The 11,966-nt window shown below is 34.9% G+C and overlaps 1 long non-coding RNA gene across 1 annotated transcript; it reads right to left on the bottom strand.

Annotated features, from left to right (window-relative positions):
- Window positions 1-2,972: 2,972 nt before the first annotated feature.
- On the bottom strand, window positions 2,973-5,552 carry LOC147494420 (uncharacterized). The gene is made up of 3 exons (XR_015200431.1): window positions 5,476-5,552; window positions 3,861-3,985; window positions 2,973-3,111 (listed from the first exon to the last, which is right to left on the bottom strand). It is a non-coding gene; the product is annotated as an uncharacterized LOC147494420 (long non-coding RNA).
- Window positions 5,553-11,966: the final 6,414 nt, after the last annotated feature.

The following is an 11,966-nucleotide window of genomic DNA, read 5'->3' as shown; positions in this document are numbered from 1 at the left end:
ATTCCTATATAAGACAGTGCATATCTGCCGCGAGAACCAGGATAAGTCAAGCTTTTAATGATTTACTATATCTTGGAAAGTTATGTTATCCAAGTGGAGTATTGCAGGATACTCTTTATAGAAATCACCTATGTTAGTGCGAAGTGGGGCCGCTTCTATGAGAATTTTAACGACAAATGTCTCAAAAGCACTATCTGAAACCAAGAAGTATTCAAGGCCAAAATGAACACAAACGTGAGAACCAACAGTATTCGAGACGGTACTGCGTGAAGATGATTGTCTAGGTTTATACAAACGGCTAACAGTTCAAGGACATTAATTGAAGTCTACTGATCGTCCAATTAAATCTGATCGTCTTTCACTAAGGCAAGCTCAAGGCCTCCCATGCTACTTGACCTGATGCGGTATCTTTTCATTTGTAAAAGAACAGAAATCCGATGTTTATGATAGAAGAAGCCAAATTTTCATTCATGTGGGGGATTGTTAGAAAAATGATTTGCTCAAATCCATTTAAATATGAATGAGTAGTTTGTCTCCCAAGTTACCCTACTTAAGATGAAATGGGTTTTTTCTTGAAACAGTACGTAATGTGAGAAAAACCTTTTAAAAATGATGCATTTGTTTGAAACAAGATTGCATTATGCGAAAAGGTGCGACCTTTTCGAAATGTGCACCGGTTTGAAACAAGTGCATCATGGCTTAAAAGGTGCAACAAGGAAAAATAGGCACCGGTTCAAAAAAATGCTATATGCGAAAATGGTGTGTCCTTTCGAAACATGTGACTTTTCAAAGAGTTGCTTACTTTTTCCCAAGAGTCACTGTGTTGTTTCGAAAAGGCACCACTCACCTATAAATAGTGGATGAATTTGGAGAGAAAAAGACACCAGATCACACAGAGTTCTGATGTTTCTCTTCTCCCTCTGTTCTTAGTCAAATACTATGTTGTGTTCGCTGAGTCTATAGAATTGAAGTGCTAGCTTTCTATAGAAGGAAATCCGTTCTATCTTGGGAGATAGTTTCCCATCAACCTTCAAGCACCGTGAGGGGGAAAATCTGTCTTAAGGACATAGTGTATCTACACTAGGCTCGGATTTAATTAAGAAGTACAAGACACTTACAAGACAAAAGGTTTGTATAGTTTGGTAATTGGTAAAGAGTAAGTACAATTAAGTTGTGTATATTCCTAACACCTCTATGGACGCACAATCCTGTTTATATAGAGATTAGGTCGGTCAAAGCAGTCGGTCTCCTAATTAGATAAGGAAGAGAGACCAACTCGTAATAGAACACTGAAATTTGCTGCTGAAGCAAAACCGAATTTAGGCAATTGGTCAAGCCACTACCCACTAGACCCAAGCCCAAACCCGACACGATGCGGTGCGGGCGGGTGCGCACGTGTGTGGCTTTGGGTGAGTCCCCCCTCATAAATAAAAAACATTTGTACCTTAAGGGAACGCCCTTATGGTAGAGGAATTCCTCATATACTTTACTTGCTAGTGGTGGATAACCAATGTGGGACTATCTTCTACGCACTAAAGTGGAGAGAACACTCTTTGTTCATCTCCTCCACTTTGCACACACACACACTAGTACTTTGAAATACAATAGAGATCCCAACAATTCCCCACTATTTCAAAATATTAATAGTCCCCCACTATTTTGTAATAGGATATTACAAAAGAAATGGGTTAACAAAATGCCAGAGAGAATCGAAAAAGCAATGCCTAAGATAATGGTGCTTTACGAGCTTGAACCAGTCATAGGGTAACATGTTTTATAATACGTGAAAGTGGTGGATTAAAAATTTTTTGAACCAACAATCTCTTGTAATAAAATACTACTCTTTCATTATATGCCAGTTCTGCGGTGTTGCACTTTTTGGCCCTTGCGCTTCTTGTGTTTCATGAATGTTCTAGAGTACTGGCTCGAATACTCAGAAGAACCGACCCAGTTTTACATTCACGTAGGTGGATTTCCATCAGGTGTACATTGCAGTTTAAATATACCACCTCATTAAAATATGGGATATGAAATCCAATAAGAGTTAAAGAACTCATCTTTACTCACTACAATTCTAGTTATACAAAGTATACTATAGTACCATCTCGTCATAGGGTGGGACGTCTCATAAATATATAAGACGATAGTACTGCAGGACGACGAAGTGACTTGTTTTTTCTTTTGAACCTATTTCATGGGATCTCCAATCACATAGGTAGGGTTGCCGTCAGTGTTGCCCTATGTATGGGCATAAGTCCCATCCCCTTCGACGTATAACCACTTGCCTCCAAAAAGTGGTGTGGTTAGACATGTGGCCAAACGAAGTCCAACCTAACATAATCTCTAGCAGCCACTACACCGAAAAGGGGGTTTGGTAACGGTAATAATTGTTACTAATATTTTTACTAACACTTATATCCGTTACGTCTGGGGTGTTACAGTCACTTACATAAATATTTGTAACGGATATATTTGTTACTAAAATTAATTTAAGTAACGCTTATATCCGTTAGTGTTCCAATTTGTAACACTTACCTTGCGAGTGAATTTTGTTCATTTCATGACATTCGTCACACTTATGATCGTTACTAATGTCATTGACCAATAGTCAATATTTATTTGTAACAAATTTGTAACGGATATATCCGTTAGTGTATGGGGACTGTTTTGAAAAAAAATATAATATATATTTTAGCCCGGTTGGTTTGGACTACCTGCTCCTGCTCCTCCTCCTCCTACACCCACACCCACACCCACACCCAAGCTTGCAGTAGCACACCCCACCAGAAAAAAAAAAAAAAAAAAAAAAAAAACAACTCCATTCAAGTCATATAACCATGTAAAGAAACACAAAATACTTCTACCATTCCAAACACAATTTACACCAACTCCACCATTCAAGTCAAACAAATATATTTTATTGATCATAAATACTAAGTCTTGACATAAAAAATATGGTACTAAATGGGTGAATGATTTCTTACCAACAAAATTTACCATACACATTTAATACATTAATTACAAGTACACCTAATATGTCAAACTCAAAACTTCATTTCTTTCTTTGACATGCACTTCTATAAGCAAGGCTTGCTTCACAACGCCTGCACACTAGCAAATGGTTAAAAAAAAATTATTAGAAATGACATTACCATAATGTATTAAAAATAAGTCAAGCTACTAGAAAATGAAAAAATTATTACTGAAACACGATGCATATAGACGGTGGCAACCTATGTTCATACATGAAATATATTATATGCAAAGTGTAGGAAGTTACCATGAACTTAATTGGTGTCCAGTTCAATAAAGGAAAAATAATCAAAGGAGAGATTGCTCATGTTGTTCCCAAACATACATAGTGGGGTCCATACCCGTACATAGCGGTGTCCTTTTTTAATGGTGCATATCTACAAGACTACAACTACCTTCATTTCTTCCTTTCTTTTACCAATTATATGACTGAGTGTCCCATGGAGGAAAGTGAAAAAAAGGTAAAATAAAGCCAATTACACGAAGGATAGACAACCAACACAACATAATTTGTTTTTTCTATTCAGATCAAAAGATAGACAACCAAAGTAGCAAAACATAAAGTAGATCACTAAAAACGCTATGGACAAGAACAACAGTTATCTATACCAATGCAAAACATTTGACCCCACTACTTCGATCCATAACATATAGTTTGACCCCTAAAAACCAGTAGAACCAAGTGCTGAAAACCCATGGTTCAAATTGGATTAACAGAAAAGGGAAGAAGCTTTTGGTTAGTCTTCAACTAGTAATCTAGTATTATAAATTTCTAAACGTGCTTTGTTGGAAAGCCTAATGACTTTCAGAGAGGAAAACATACATACCTCTCAAAGCAAAAATGATTGTATCATCGGACATGGCAACCACTACCTTGAACAACTTGTGAAACCATACCCATTGGACCAATAACACTCCCCCCTTTATAAACCACATTAAATTTCCTCGTCACCTACATCCAGCAAAGCAAACTTAAGTCAAACATGAATCGGTTCAGTCTGAAATATAATAAAAGAACCCATTTCACAAAACAAAAGGATTGTTCAAAAACATACTATGCATTTACTTCAATAAAAAAAAGGCATCTTTGGATAACTCTGTTAACACTATGGAAAGATAAACACCGCAACTGAGCAAATTAACTAGAAGTGTTCCAAAAACAACAAAAGAGAAAAGACAATTCAATAAATTCATGTTATGCGAGACCTAGCTTGGTATATTGGAGCTGAATCAGATTCAACAAACAAGAGCGATACCGATAGTCTGATCAATACATTTCTATGGTGCCCAAGGCAGGTTTGTGATGTGAGTTCTAATTTGCACAAGGGTGGGTAGACGTGTCTAATGAAAACAATATTTTCAAAGGTGAGCTGATGTTTCTAATGTATCTTAGAGCAATGTTGTTGAACCTATATTTGGGCCAAGACACTAATATAAATTAAACACGAATAAAGTTGAGTGGTGTGCTATTCAACTTCAAATTTTGTAAACCTCAGAAGCATCAAACCAGAACGTTGGTACTAACATAGAAAAAATGAAGAACTTAAATAAAAATAGCTAAAAGAAGGGGTCTGCTCGCTCATCCTAATGGCATCCTCAATGTCAACAAACTCACAAATCAAAATAGCTAGAAGAACTATTTTCCTTCAAACAACAATGTGTCAGGCAAAAGGACATGCATTCAAATTTTTCCTTACGCCCTTTTGAACAGAAACTTAACTACTCAAGTGTTGGTGACCAGCAAACTAATCAGAGTTCTAAATCATGCAACCCTCCAAATGACTTCCCTAAACTTTGTAAGTAAGCTAAAATGGATGGAAAAGTCCAATAAAATCAGCACAATAGAAGGCGTACGGAACAATCTAAATGCAAGCCAATAGTGGGATACAACCCTTAATAAAATCAGCATAATAGATGGTGTAAGGAACAATCTGAATGCAAGCAGCCAGTGGGATACAACCCTTAATAAAATCAACACAATGGATACGACCCTTAATAAAATCATCACAATAGATGCAAGACAATTCAGCACTATCCAAAGAAACACCACCATAAGTTGTTTCCTCGCAATTCTATAAGTTGTTCCCTTTATGTATGATTTACCTAGTCATGGGGTTAAATACTAATAAAGTTTAGCTTTGAAAATAAAGGAACAAAAAAATACTTGTATGAAGTTGCACATGGCTTGTTCCAGACCCAAAACCCGAGTGATACATACGCACAAACGAACAAACATAGAAATAAAAGAGAAGGTAGTAAAAACAAAGATGAGCAATGAATACTTCTTCAAGGTAATGGATGCAACAACAAATGATGAACATCCAAAAGAAGTGATTCCTCAACCCCAACCATATTGACAAGCCTGATTGATGCTAATGCTAATTGATAAAGTCGAGCCAACAAAACAATGAAAACAAAGAAGACGAAGAAAAAAAAACTAACCAGAATATTAAACATCAGACTAGTCAAATGCATTCAAAAGCTTGATGTTGTCATATATTAAAGATCAATGGCACCCTTCCATCCAAGAATCAAAGAAGAAGCTCTTTTATAAGACCATGAAGAGTTATCTAATTACAAGCATAAAAAACACATACATTCTTTATATTATGAACAAAAAACAAATCGATGAATACACTTTCTACAACATAGATGTACTAGAAAGAGGAAGAAAAATGTGATATAACTTACAAGTTTGCCTCACATGAAAAATTATTGACCTTCCTAATCATAACAGACTCCAAAGAGTTGCTCTCATCAATCTGAGAATGTCATGCATGTTCCATAACAATACTGTAACGGTTCAATGTGCTAAAGCTTTTCACTTGAAAAAAACAAAAATGAACAGGGAATAAACCAACCCATTATCTGAAGATTGATTTCACTGGAAAACAAAAACTAGTAAAAAAAAATAATAAGTAACAAAAATTCTATAACTTGCCTGTGTCCGTCAAAGGAAGAGAGAAAAAGCTATGTAGCACAACCTAGGAAATCAAACAGAAACAGAAACAATTTATAAGGAAAACTAAATCTTAGATAAACATAAGCTATTTAATTAATACTGAAATTCTTTCGATTTCTTATTAGCCAACCGAACCCCAAACCAATGAAATATCCCAATTGATGATCGAGAAGCGTAAATTTAGAGTTCAATCTTACAGTTTCAATACAAAGCTTAATTTCCACAAATTTATCAGCAACTGAACCAAATAAACCTAACTTGAACAGTACGATCATGGAGCACAATTTTAAAAAAAAACTTAGAAATTCCCTAGATGGGGTTTGGGCAGAAGAAAAGAGAAAGCGTACCTGGTTTATTTCCTTCTTCGTCGGCTAGGGTTGGATAGAGGAGACGGGGAAAGTGTTCGATGGAGGCTTGAAGAGAGAGAGACGAGAATGGGAAATCATCGGAACAATTTTTCTCTATGTAATTTAATGTTGTCCGTTAGTTCCGAATATACCCTCCGGGTCATTATTTTAGTTGTTTGATAACGGACACAATTGTTACCAAACATTAAAATACTGGGTTTGATAATAATTAGAAAAATTAATTGAAATATACTAACGGATACCAAAAAACCTCACAGTTATGTCCGTTAGAAAGGTAGTAATAGATATATTCGTTACAAATGAAAATTTTGCTCTGTTACAAAATGGCCCTTATGGTGTAGTGTTACTAAGAGTGTGCTATTTAAGGGGCACGCTCGACAGCAAGCATTTGTAGCAATAGCCTAGCTCAAATAAGAAAATAATGGGATTTATTATAAGATAGGGATTCATCCTAAGAGCAGCGCCAATAAGGAAGCATGGAAGTCCTAAAAAAATATCGAGTGCCATCCTCAGTTCAGATATAGCAGAATCTGGTAGCCGACTCTCATTTTGAGAAGGGAAACCTACCTTAAGAGAAAAAGAAAAATCTAGCAATGTTCTCGAAGTAGCTATCAACGGCAGAGGAAGTTACTAGCACTATCTAACGACTCTCTTTGTACTAGTGTCATGCGCGCACTCGCCTCTAGGAAAGGCTCAACTTAATCCCAACATGGTTCTTTGTAACTGGACGAATTTGGTTGTCACACATAAAATAGATATATAAGGGGATTGTTCTTAAGGTATGTTATTATGTTCCTTCTTCAGGCTGGAAAAGCCTTTATATAGAAAGTGTTGAAAAAGGCAGGAATGTGAGTCTGGTAACTCTTTACTACTACATCTTTTTTTACACACAATTGGACAGCCAAGCTCCCAACTTGGACTCTCTTTCAAAGCAATCACATTCTATATAAAGCTCATAATAAATGAATACCAAAAGGAACAGTACATAATGATGGAATATCAAGTACTCAAATTGTAAATAAAACTAACTAGTGAAACTCTTGAAACTGACATTGATACAAACCCGTTACTTGCTAAATGAAACTGACTACAGTCTACAGACAGTGATATAACCCCGTTACTTGCTAAATTCATTGCAGAATACCATACTAGCTAGTAACATACTAACATGGTCCATAGACATAGTTCACTGACAAACTAGTGGCATACGGTCAAGTCGCTCCTAAGTTATTTGTGTAGAAAAAAAGGAAGCAGACACAACTGAGCCATTACCGCACACTACTCGAGCTGTGTTCACACTAATAAGGCACTCGATGTCTAAATCACTTGAAATTCAAATCTCAATCTTGGCAATTTCTAGCAACTTGTTATTGAGTCATTGCAATAAGCATTAAATTAAATAAAATTGCTGAAAAATCGTAAACAATGATCTTAAAGCATGGTCCAATTTTGTATGGAACTGATTTCATGACCATACAGGCATAGGACTAATTAGTTACAACTTACAACTACATGTCGATGTGTAATCAAGTAAACTAGACAAAAATTAGCTGCAAAGGAATAAATACATATAAATTGCAAATGAAATTGACATATAAATCAAAGAGGAACCAAGCATTCAAATTATATTGAAAGGAAGTTACGATCTTTCAGACACTACTTCAGTTCTAAAAAATCAAAATCAAAATAGGAAAGAATGAAGAAAGCAAAACGAGTTGCATATGTGTCCTACAACAAAAATATAAAATTTTCAGTGAGTAAAACTTTTAGCCATTCAATGACAGATGTGTTAGGTTCTACATGGCCAGAAGTGAACATGGATCCAATTTATTTGAATAGGCTACTTAGCTTAGTTCAATCAATAAAGAAACCCCCGCTATTAAGTATTAAACCAACATAGATTTAAACTTTTACCTCAGAGTTAAACTTAGAATACCCGGTGAAGATTCCCCTGATTAACCCAGAGATGGGCGCTGTCTTCTTCTACCTTCGAATGTGCCACCAAAAAAAAAAAAAAGATCTCGTGAGAAGAAGATGAGATGAGTGTTTGATAATTAAGAAAAACATAGGGGTTTTGAACGATTCTTCTTCAGTTCAGAAGTTATCCCTATGATAGCAAATGATAGTTATTTACCCAAATCTAGGGTTAACTGGACGGCTTCAGCAATAGAAAAGGAAAAGTTGAGTTTTTTAGGTTGCTTTGTTGAAGTGAAGCAATGCATAGAAAGGGAGATTTTGGATGGTGACGAAAAATGGTAAAGATTACAAAGGCTTTGATTTGTGTGAAGATGGGAAACGCAGGTTTGAAAGAGGATTGAAGAGATCGAGATAGACGAACCATAAAAAAAAAAAGATAGACGAGAATGTGGAATTTTGATCCTCACTTAAATTTATCTTATGTTTTTTGTCACAAAAAAACAACTGGGGTTCTTTGCCAGAATCGAAGCGGGACGCGTTGACAAAGTAAACTATCGGTGCGACCAGTGCACTACAGAATTCGTTATACTCTCAGTGTTTTCTAACGGATATTAATGTTAGGTTATATAAGAAAAGTTTATAAAATAATTTAAAGAATAAAAATAAATAAAGTAACGGATAACCTGATTACTAAGGCTTATATATGTGACAACACTGCTTACGAATATATCCGTTAGTAATGAAAAATTTGGTCTGTTACAAATTTACCATATCTGCACATCAGCGTTCAACAGAAACCAAGCCTTGATATCGATGAATCAAAGGTTATGGAAATCAACACATTGGGGGCGTCATGGATGGAAGTATATATCATACTTATCCGATGGTAAATTACCTGAGGACAAAAATGAGGCCAGAAGGATCAAGCCTGGAGCGCAAAGATATGTATTGCTCGATAATGAGCTATACCGGAAAAATCTTGGAGGTCCGCATTTGAAATGTATATCACTCAAAGATGCGCATCTCATCATTACAGAGCTCTACGAAAGAGAATGTGGATACCATTCAACTGGAAGATCATTGGCAAATAAAATAACGAGGCAAGGATATTTTTGGCCTCGGATGCAAAGAGATTGTCTTCAATATGCTAAGAAGTGTATTCAATGCCAAATACATGAAAAGGCTATACATGTTCCAGTTGAGGAGTTGCACTGTGTATCAAATCCATGGCCTTTTGTGTTATGTCACTACTAAAGGAAGGGACTTTTGTGACACAAGAAGTCACTTGTGTCACTTTTGAACCTAATTCTAAAGTGACCTATATGCTCCCGACACATAAAGTTCTACCAAAAGTGACACAAAAGCCTTACTAAATGTGTCCCTTTTTGTTAATAAAAGTGACACTTAAGAATAGCTTCTTGTGTCACTTTTAAGAAAGAGTGTGACAGTGCTTGTCAAAAGTGACACTAGTTGTATTAGTTTTGGACTAGAGTGGGACATAATTTCGTCAAAAGTGACACATTAAGTATACTAGTTGTGTCACTTTTGGACCAGAATGAGACATAAGTACGCTAAAAGTGACACATTAAGTATACTAGTTGTGTCACTTTTGGACCAGAGTGAGACATAAGTACGTCAAAAGTGACATAAAAGCCCCTTACTTTTTGTGTCACTTTTGGGAATCAACTCCATGTAACTCGTATGAAAAAGAAAGTGACACATAAAAGTGGTCAGTTGTGTCACTTTTAATAGATATTATGTCACTTTTTGCAAAAGAGAGACAAATGAAAATATATTTTTTTAACTTTTTATCATTTTTGTATTCAATTGTATTCATTTCTCAACCTGCATCCTATACGTCATAACCAAAATCCCATTAGCTTTGCTTTATGATTTAAAACAACATCCACATACATTTATCAAAACATCACAACCAAAATCACTTTAACCTATTTTATGATATGAAAACAACATCCACTCGAGAAGAAAGAAACAACATTCAAAACAATTAATTTCTATTGATTTCATCGATCAAACCAAGTATTTATCATCTAGTTTGACTCCCAACAAAATAAGTCATTCCAATAGCAAAAAAATCACAATAAAAAAAAAAAAAAAACCCTACATAGCGCCAATACTATCCTAGTAATATCTTAGCTTGTTGTGCGCACTTCTAACACCAAAAAACCTAGCTGCCATCTATTTATCAATTAATCAATCCATACACCTGTATTATATCATGAAGTCGTCATTCCACTATGACTAGTATATAAAATTAAAAAGTAAGTGAATCAAGAAGGGTGTATTGTACAAGTAATAAGAAAAAAAAAATCGATAAGAAAAGTATATACATAAAGAAAGGGAAAATATGGAAGCCCACTTACCCAAATTAACTACTTAGATAAGTTGTTGGATAAAGTCGATGAATTCAAGACGAATTTCATCTATTTCAGTGGTGTAACTCTTCTTGCTAAAGAACTCCAATACCTGTTCAATGAAAAATATATTATAAATATTATGAAAATGAATAATGCAGGCAATGCATTGCCTACCATATTTATAAATGCACCAATTTATAAACTAGCTAAGACTATATGAAAAATAATGCTATTTTACAGTCACCTTCTTTTTGAGTGGTGGACCAGGATCTTCTACTAAATCTCGCATAAAGCTTAATACATAATATCCAAGATACAATCCCCCTTGTTGTTGTGGGCACTATACATAATTAATACTTGCATTAACACATACACAAATTGGAAGATACTTTGTATTGTATTCCAAAGAAACTAAGTTTACTGTCACATAGTTCCAATTTGGATTTGAATTCATCTTTCTCTTTCCTTTGGACATATTTGATGTCTTGATCGCACTGAAAATGCATTTGTGTCATTCTCATTATTTTCAAGATAGAGTCAAATATACAATGAAAAATACAATAAATAAAGACTAAACTCACGTGTTTACTAATAATTTAAAAGCTGGATCCGGCGGCCCTCGAAAATCTTTTAAAGAGTCCAACCAATACACTTCCATTGATGATATGTCAAGAACCATTAAGACCCAATGCCCCCTACATGACCAGTTATGTGGATACAAATCCAATTAAGTACTTTTAATTATATAACTAATCGGAAAAAAAAAATAAAAATAAAAATAAAATAATTTTAATTATATGAAAATAATGTATATGTACTGCAAATGTATAAGCACAGTTATCCTGTGTTGAAAGGAATTAAAAGCACACGATCACCATGTTCTTCAGCCAATGCCAATATATAGTCTTGGTCCTATAACAAATAAGGAAAACAAAGACAACATTATCTAGTAACAAATTTGACGCAAACATTTAATCAACCTTTTTAATTAACAAAATATTTTTTTACCTTCCCATCTTTAGCTTTAAGTTTTTCAGAATCCACAATGCTCTTTTCGTTGTCTATTTTTTACCATACGACGAAGTGTACATCAAGTTAGTATATGTGTGAAGCACTTGGAATAAAGGAATGAAAAAAGGTACGTATCATTCCCTGCATTTACTATACCACAATGAGTATAGCATGGTTAAGGCAACTATAGAATGAACTTACCTTCCCATCTTTAGCTTTAAGTTTTTCAGAATCCACAATGCTCTTTCCGTTGTCTATTTTTGACTATACGACGAAGTGTACATCAAGTTAGTCTAT

Source organism: Coptis chinensis, chromosome 6 (genome assembly GCF_015680905.1).
Source record: "Coptis chinensis isolate HL-2020 chromosome 6, ASM1568090v1, whole genome shotgun sequence".
NCBI classification, from domain to species: domain Eukaryota; kingdom Viridiplantae; phylum Streptophyta; class Magnoliopsida; order Ranunculales; family Ranunculaceae; genus Coptis; species Coptis chinensis.
The sequence above is the reverse complement of the archived record's forward strand: the minus strand, read 5'-3'. Positions and strand labels throughout refer to the sequence as shown.